Raw genomic sequence first — 8800 nt, 5'->3', positions numbered from 1 at the left:
AGAGCGGCTGAAGGAGCTGGGGCTGTTTAGTATGAGGAAGAGGAGGCTGAGGGGAGACCTCATCACTCTCTACAACTACTTGAAAGGACACTGTAGAGAGGTTGGAGCTGGTCTCTTCTCACAGGTAATTAACAATAGAACGAGAGGGAACGGCTTCAAGCTCCAACAGGGGAGGTTTAGATTGAACATTAGGAAGGAATTTTTCACTGAAAGAGTGGTCGGGCATTGGAACAGGCTGCCCAGGGAGGTGGTTGAGTCACCATCCCTGGATGTGTTTAAGGGATGTTTAGATGCAGTGCTGAGGGATATGGTGTAGGGGAGGACTTTGTAGAGTAGGGTAGATGGTTGGACTCGATGATCCCAAGGGTCTCTTCCAACCTCAATGATTCTATGATTCTATGATTCTAAGAGCACCGGGGAGCAACCCACAGAAGGAAAAGATCAGAGAAGCCTTCCTCTGCGTGAGCTGAGATGGCTAAAAAAAAAGCTCTGGGGAGGAAATCCCAGGTGGTAAGCGCTGAGCGCCGGAGGGCTTTGCCCTCGGGAGCCAGCCTGAAGGAGTTGTGCTAAATGTTAATTAGGAAAATGGGATTTGTGTTAAATGCCGTCCGAGGATGCTCGATGGATGGGGAGTGGGATGAGGGACCTGGCAGGGAGCTGCAGGGTGGGCTACATCCCCCCTGAAGGTGTTTGCCTCCCTGCAGGGCGTCGATGACCTGACGGGCGAGCCCCTGGTCCAGCGCGAGGACGACAAACCCGAGGCCGTTGCCGCCAGGCTGAGAAAATACAAAGATGCTGCAAAGCCAGTAATAGAGCTGTACAAGTGAGTGGGAACCACGTGAATAAATCACAGAGTGTCTGTAAAAACAGCCACAAGGACGGTTTCCACCAGCCAGTCCCATGGCTCCATCCTAACAGCCCAAGGAACCCCAGCATGGCCCCCAACAGGTTTTTTTGGGGGCAGATCACTGAGGTCGGCAGCACAAAGCCTTTCATTGCAGCTGGGCCCTGGCCCTGTTTGGAGGGAGGAGGCTGATGGAAAGAAATTCACAGCTCCTGTTTGTCTTGCTGGGCTCCACACAGGGCTTTGCTAGTGCTGTCAATGGGAGGGATTTTTTTTGCTGTGGCAGAAGATGTTTGCAAACCCTTTCTCCTCCCTAGCTCCGCTGTGCAGGGTGGGAAACCTCTTTGCTTTCCAGAGGTGCTGCCCATCAACGCTAGGAAACCCAACCAGTTAAGAGTCTTCTCAGACTCTTCTCAGTGGTGCCTCGGGACAGGACAAGGGGCACCGGCCACAAACTGGAACATGGGAAATTCCATCTCAACATGAGGAAAAACTTTCCTGTGAGGGTGGCAGAGCCCTGGAAGAGGCTGCCCAAGAAGATGGTGGAGTCTCCTTCTCTGGGGACATTCAAACCCCACCTGGACATGTTCCTGTCCAACCTGCTCTGGGTGGACCTGCTTTGGCAGAGGGTTGGAGTAGATGATCTCCACAGGTCCCTTCCAACCCTCACTATTCTGTGATTCTGTAAAGTGCTTTAGAGAGTGAGTGGCCTTCAGGGGGACACGGGTGAGCTGTTGTCCTGGGTAATGTCATTATTTGTGGTTATCTGGGTTTGGCTCATCCACATGTGAGTGCAGCTGTGGATGGGCCAGGCTGTGTCCTTCCGATGGCCAACCTCACAGCAAATATCCCCATCCTGAGGGACTGAAGATACCCCCGGTACTGACTTCTCCTCCCATCTCTCTTCCAGGAGCAGGGGCATCCTTCATTCCTTCTCGGGGACGGAGACCAACAAGATCTGGCCGTACGTGTACACCCTGCTCTCCAGCAAGATCCCACCCGTTCTTTCGGACGAGGAGAACTAAACAGCTTGTGCCAAGGACCAAGAGTTAACGCCGTCACGGATTTGGTTTCTCTGGGGCTGTGCTCAGATTAGGTGATCGTGCGGTATCTCAAGTCCCTTCCCTGGGTGTGCTGGGTGACCTCCATGGGTACACCATTATAGCCAGTTTCAGGGTGAAAAGATCTTGGCTTGTAAGGTCAAATCTGCTAGAATAAGATGGGGTTTTTTTCTCTCTTGAGGCTATACAATATTCCTGCCTATGGTCCAGTACACACACAGAGCTGGGTAATGATCATACCAGGGTTACACATCTTGCCATGGTGTCCCTGCTACCCCCATACAAACCCCAGTCTCTGAGCCTTCAACGTGCCATCCTTTTCCTCCACAGTACCATTTACTGCAGATTACTCTCTAGGTCGTTTCTTTTTTAAAAAAGAAATACAAAAATTATTTTCTATAAAATTTGTTTATCAGAGAAATAAGGCTCTAAAAAGCAAGGCTTAGCCCAGTGGGAATTGGTGAGCAACGTGGAAAATATTTACACTCCAAAGCTCAGAAACATGGAAGATCACATTTCTGATATTAATACACACGAAAGAGGGAAAATATTGGGAGGTAAAACACGCTCTTGTGCTTGTTCCGTAGAGAGAGATGAAACCCCTGTTACAGAGCGCTGCCGTTTTCACGAGCTGCTGTGACACCGAGCAGGACCCGTGCCAGGGATGAGCCACGCTCCTTTGTGCTTACCTTGTTTATCGCTTTTCACACTACGAGATACACTCCTGTTTATGAGAGTTTCTCCCAAAGATGTATTTTTAGCGTCTGCTTTGGTTTTGGGGAGAAATCGAGTCGTTCCATCTTCTGTGCTGCCTTTATCCCTGAGGTCTCCCAGCGATGGGGTGTTCCCTAAGCGGCTCCAGCATCCCCAGCAGAAGTGACTCCCTCCCCACGAACCCCCGGAGGGACCAGAGCCTTCCCTTCCCTGGGACACGTGCAGGAGCTGCCGAGGGCCATCCTCAGGCATTTCCCCAAGATTTACAGCTTCCTCTGCACATCTCGCTCCTCTTTTCTTGCGCAGGAGCTTTGTGTCTGGGTGGGGTGGCTTTTCTCAACTGGAAGTACTGTAACCCCTCTTTGGTGGTAGGATGCAGTACCTAAGCAATGGGGACGTTCTTTATGTCTCCACGAGTTGCCTTATTTTATAGAATATATATTTAAGGAAAAAAAAAAAAAAAAAAGCAAGATGTGTATTTTTAAAAGTTTGGAAAAAGAAAAAAGCGCTGAAGTTTAGCATTGACTTTTGGGAGCTGTGCAGGAGGCTGCTGGTGTTCGCAGAGGGTGCTGCGGGCTGCCATGGGTGGCTCAGCAGGAGGGCAGAGAAGCTGTCACTCCCCGACCCCTGTTTGATTAATTAGAGCAGCCTGGGCAAGCTTCTGCTGCTGAAATGTCACTCTTTGTATTTTTGCTCGGAGAGCGGCGCCGTGGCAGGGGATGGGGGAGCCGGCTGACGTTTTCAGGGATGCACGGGCTCCATGCCTGAAACTTCAGCACATCCCTGGGAATCTTTTATCCCTGCAGAGCCACCCGCATCCTTGCATTATCAGAGGAGCCCCCGGTGTCTGCACTCTCCCTTGGAGGCAGTTTTTCCCTGGTACTCTCCTGATAACGGAGCCAGGAGCCACTGGGTGTTTGCGGCAGCAGGAGAGGGCTCCTCATCCCGCCTGGGTGGGACATTCCCAGGGTGGGAGCAGAGGGACCTTTGGGTTTCACTGCTGTCCTCGGGGGCCTTTCCATCCCTCCCCCCCTCCTCTTGGAGCTCCTGGCCTGGGAGGAGGCAAATCTTCCACCCTGCAATGAAATCCTGTTTAAGAAAGGTTTGGGATTTTCCCATGACCCTCGGACAGAGGTCTGGGCCGTTTTTGAACACAAATCTGGAAACAGCCAAAATGTGAGCGCTCTTTTCTTACTAACAGTGTTGGGCAGGAGGGGAGCAGATGATGGAGGAGGGGAGGGAGGAGTTTTTTAGGCTTTAAAAGCAGCCCGGCCGTGGTGGGTGGCTCTACCAGGGCTGAGTGCTGGGCAGGGTGGGCTGCTCCCTGCTTTTCCTCGCCGAGCTCTTGTGTCTCATCCTTCCCCTCTGCAAAATGCCTCCTGGTGCATCACCCAGCAGCAGGACAGACATTTTTGCCCCAGGAGAGCCACCCAAGCGCTTGTTTTAAAGACTTTGAGCCCTATGGTAGATGTAGAAATCCCGTGACTCTGCATGCATCGAGCCCTTGGGATAGAGTTTTTTCTACAAGAGTTGTCGTACGGTGCATTTTCATAGACCAAATACTGGCAGGGATGAGGTCCTGGAGCCAGCTCTGTCCCCCACCTTTCCTCCCTGCCGTGCTCCCCTTTGGTACTTTACTGTGAACCTCGCGCCTTTTTCTAAAACGCGACAGCAATTTTGTACCGACCCAAAATACTGTGTGTGTGGTGGCAGGAGGGTGTCCCTGCCCGCGGGGCACCGCTGCCGTGTCACGCCGAGTCTTTCCTCCTGGAGTTTCTTCCCGGCGAATCGCTGCAGCTGTGTTATTACTGCTCGAAAGATGTAAATAAATATTATTTTCTTTTCCTCCTGCTTACCCCTGTGCCCGCAGTGTCTGCCTGTGAGTTCGACCCGGTCGCCGCTGAAAGCCAGGCTCTGCACGAGCCCTTGCCCTGCCCCGAAGCCGTGGGACGTGCCTGCAGGTAGCAGGTCATTTTTGACCCAAGTTTTCTTTGTAGGAACCGATGAGGAAGAAGAGAAAGGGAGGGAGAGGGGGAAGAAGACTCACAGCATCCCCACTTGATCATAGCGGAATATCCCTACATAAAATGAGTTCCCCCCAGGGTTTGGGTTTGGGCACAATCCCTGTCTTCTAACTCCTTTATTTGATACCATCCAAATTATCATAGAATCATAGAGAAGAGACCCTTGGGATCATCGAGTCCAACCATCTACCCTACTCTACAAAGTTCTCCCCTACACCATATCCCCCAACACCACATCTAAACGACTCTTAGACACATCCAGGGATGGCGACTCAACCACCTCCCTGGGCAGCCTATTCCAGTGTCTGGCCACTCTCTCTGTGAAAAATTCCTTCCTAATGTTCAGTCTAAACCTACCCTGTTGGAGCTTGAAGCCATTCCCTCTTGTTCTATTGTTAATTACCTGTGAGAAGAGACCAGCACCAACCTCTCTACGGTGTCCTTTCAAGCAGCTGTAGAGAGTGATGAGGTCTCCCCTCAGCCTCCTCTTCCTCAAACTAAACAGTCCCAGCTCCTTCAACCGCTCCTCATGTGATTTGTTTTCCAGGCAGGGTGGATGAAGCCCTCCCATCCTTGTTGCACGTGAAGTGGTCTTTATTTTCCTATTTAACTTCTCCCACTGAAAGTAACGGAGAGCACTGGGCACAGCCAAGCTCTGGCTTCTGCCTGTGCCCCGTGTCATCCATCACGTGTATTTTGGTAGAGGGAATTGAAAGCCAGAAGATAACGTCCCTCTGCCCACCACTACCAGCTTGCAGATTCAATAATTTTTTGCTTTTTTACTCTTAATTCCCAAATAGTGGCTTTGGGGCGCTTGGTTCCCTATTTGGCATAAGCAAAGGCTCTGAAGTGATTAGGGAGAAATTAAAAAAAAAAGGGTAATAAGCAGTGAAAATGCTGCCGGGAGGTGAGAAACCAGAGACACGGCTGCCCCTTGGCCTCGGCATCGCCGGGGAAGGAGCCAAACTCGCCAGGAGGGGTGTGGGTGATGCCAGGGTTTTGGGGTCCTGGCCATCCGGAGGCAGAGGAGGGATGTATTGGCTCAGCACGACTCCGTGCGAGGGTGCAAGGGCAGATAAATATGGGGAGGAAAAAGAGCTACGTAAGCTGGAAAATGAACTCAGTTTAAAAAACAAAAGTTTGGAGGTCAGAAAGCAGAGGAATCTGTGAGGAGTGCCAAAATCAAGCTGAGACCAAAGCCCTGACTGCCCTCCGGGGAGCGGGGGTGGCACAAGGGTTGGTGTCCTTGTCCCTACAGCCACAGCACCCACCGGGGTGCCACTGGCCACCCCAAAGTGTGTGTGGGGGCTTCTCCCCAGCTGCAGGGGACACGCACCCAAACCCGGCACGGCTGGGGACATAAAAAAAGCACCCCAACACCCACCAAGCAGCATGTCCCTGTGAGGCTGCCCGATATTTCTTTGAATTTCCGAAAGCATTAAAATTCCCACTTTTGTATTTATATATACATTGTGCAATATCGACCCCAAGCTGGAAAATGAACTCAGTTTAAAAAACAAAAGTTTGGAGGTCAGAAAGCAGAGGAATCTGTGAGGAGTGCCAAAATCAAGCTGAGACCAAAGCCCCGACTGCCCTCAGGGGAGCTGGGGTGGCACTAGGGTTAGTGTCCTTGTCCCTACAGCCACAGCACCCACCGGGGTGCCACTGGCCACCCCAAAGTGTGTGTGGGGGCTTCTCCCCAGCTGCAGGGGACACGCACCCAAACCCAGCACGGCTGGGGACACAAAGCACCCCAACACCCACCAAGCAGCGTGTACCTGCGAGGCTGCCCAATATTTCTTTGAATTTCCAAAAGCATTAAAATTCCCACTTTTGTATTTATATATATACATTATGCAATATCGATCCTCTTCACCTAAAGTTGGCCAACGTAAGCAGTGTGGGGTGCAGAAAGCAAACTCCACGCTGCTTATAGAATCATAGAATAGAATCATAGAATGGTTTGGGTGGGAAGGGACCTCAAAGATCATCGAGTTCCAACCCCCCTGCCCTGGGCAGGGACACCTCCCACCAGACCAGGTTGCTCAAGGCCACATCCAGCCTGGCCTTGAACACTTCCAGGGATGGGGCATCCACAACTTCCCTGGGCAACCTGTTCCAGTGTCTCACCACCCTCAGAGTAAAAAATTTCTTCCTGAGATCTAATCTGAATCTTTTTTCTTCCAGTTTAAAACTGTTTCCCCTTGTCCTATCATTACCCTTCCTGGCAAAGAGTCCCTCCCCAGCTCTTCTATAGGCACCCTTCAGGTATTGAAAGGCCGCTATAAGGTCTCCCCGGAGCCTTCTCTTCTCCAGGCTGAACAATCCCAGCTCCCTCAGCCTGTCTTCAGAGGAGAGGTGATCCATCCCTCTGATCATCTTCGTGGCCCTCTGCTGCACCTTATTTACAACCCTGTTATTTTAACTTGTCCTGTGGCCTTTCTGCCCCCCGGAGACCTGCCCCCTGAGCTCCTCTGTCCTTTCCCCACCAGCCCTTACGCTCCTCTGCCCGGGGAGATTAAAGCTTCTGGGATGCTCCTATAGGGTGGGGATGGGGGATACCCAAGGAATATAACAGGAATTACCGGGGACTGCTTGGAAGAAACGGCACTGATGGCTCATAACCCCCTGGCATCTGTAATTATGCTGTGATGAAGGTTTTGGGGCAATTAATAGCGTGTTTATAGCATCAGCACTAGCCTTCCTGGCTACCCAGGGAAGCACCTGGACCAGCACACTGCCCTGTTCCCAGCCCTGCAAAGCTTGGACACGCCGCATCCCTGCTGAGTCCATCCGAAGGATTTAACCTTCTCCCAAAAATAAATAAATAAATAAAAAACCCAGGGGGGGAAAAAAAAAAAAAAAAAAAGAAGCTTGCTTAGGTTTGCGCTGGCAGGCTCAGCCCTGCAGACTCCAGATCCCACTCCATGCCACATTTTAGAAGATGTGATATGTCTGCCTCCATCCTCATCCTTCCCTGAGTCCCTGTAATCCCAAATATAACCCCGGCGCGCGCAGTTTCCCAGGCGGCAGCGCCCCGAGCCCATGGGCACCCTCGCCCCGTGACCCGATGACGAGGGGACGAGGGGCCCGCGGGAGCGCAACCGGCCTCCCCGCCGCCCTGCCGCAGGAACCCCGCCGGGAGGAAGAGGAGGATGCGGGGATCTGAGGGACAAGGTAAGGAAAGCTCCACCGAGGGAGGATGGAAGGAAGAGCCAGAGGGTGCCCGAGGAAGGAAAGAGGGGACGGTGTCCAGGGTAGGTTTGTGCTGAGTAATCGGGGGGAAGGCACCTTGGGATCCCCGCAGCTGGGGAGAAAGCAAAATAATAATAATAATAATCATCATCATCATCCTGCTTTAAAGCCTTGTTATATAATGGGCTGGCGGGAAGGTTTTGCATGGAAAAACTGCTCCTCCTGGCAGCGTGGCACATATCGCTGTCTGGGGGCAAGTTAAGGTGCTGGGATTCAGCCATCTCCCCCCCGGGCACCCGGCGTTTAATGCCCTCCTGCCCTGGGCACCTCCATAACTCCACGCAGAATACCTGCAGATCTTCTTGCACCCCCCCCCAAAAATAGGTGTTTTTGGGCTGTGAAAGCTGTTTGTGCGTACTGCCTTCAGGGAAGGAAAACAAAGTGATTTTTCAGGCTTTCAATAATAATTGTGGGTTCTACCTGAGCGTAGCTGTGCTTCCTACAGGCAGGGTGATTGGGTGTAAATGTGGGGATATAAATGCTGCTGGGAAATACTGATATCCAGCCTTTTGCTGCGCATCCGCTGGGAAACTGACCTTCAAGCCCCCCCCCCCTCCCCGTTTTCTTCTGCCGAGACAGACACAGAGCTGAGCTCCCTTTAAAAACCCTACTTCAGGCCAGAAAAGAGGGAAAAAAAATTCAAATATATAGCTAAATGCATACAGCACTGCATTTGCTTCAGTCCTGCTGAGGCAGCCCCAGCTGGGTGTTGTGGGAGGGGACGGGGGGGGCTGCCTGCTCCCCTCCATCCCGCTGCTCCAGGTGGGTCTGCATCCCCCTCAGCATCCCCCCGGGCTTTAAATCAGGAAATATTTAATGTTTTGCTGGTGCGTTTGCGGCTGTCGTTATCTTATTTTGGCTACTGCCAAGGAGAGGAGGAGGAGGAGGTGGGGGGGGAGGAG

The 8800-nt window shown here is 52.1% G+C and overlaps 1 long non-coding RNA gene across 1 annotated transcript; it reads left to right on the top strand.

Moving 5' to 3' along the window:
* Positions 1-701: 701 nt before the first annotated feature.
* Positions 702-3106, top strand: LOC106885457. The gene is made up of 2 exons (XR_001411443.1): positions 702-823; positions 1755-3106. It is a non-coding gene; the product is annotated as an uncharacterized LOC106885457 (long non-coding RNA).
* The last annotated feature ends 5694 nt before the right edge of the window (positions 3107-8800 follow it).

The sequence above is a fragment of the Calidris pugnax genome, unplaced genomic scaffold (genome assembly GCF_001431845.1).
Source record: "Calidris pugnax isolate Ruff unplaced genomic scaffold, ASM143184v1 scaffold29, whole genome shotgun sequence".
NCBI classification, from domain to species: Eukaryota; Metazoa; Chordata; class Aves; order Charadriiformes; family Scolopacidae; genus Calidris; species Calidris pugnax.
Note: the sequence above shows the minus strand (reverse complement) of the source record. Positions and strands in the feature narration are given on the sequence as shown.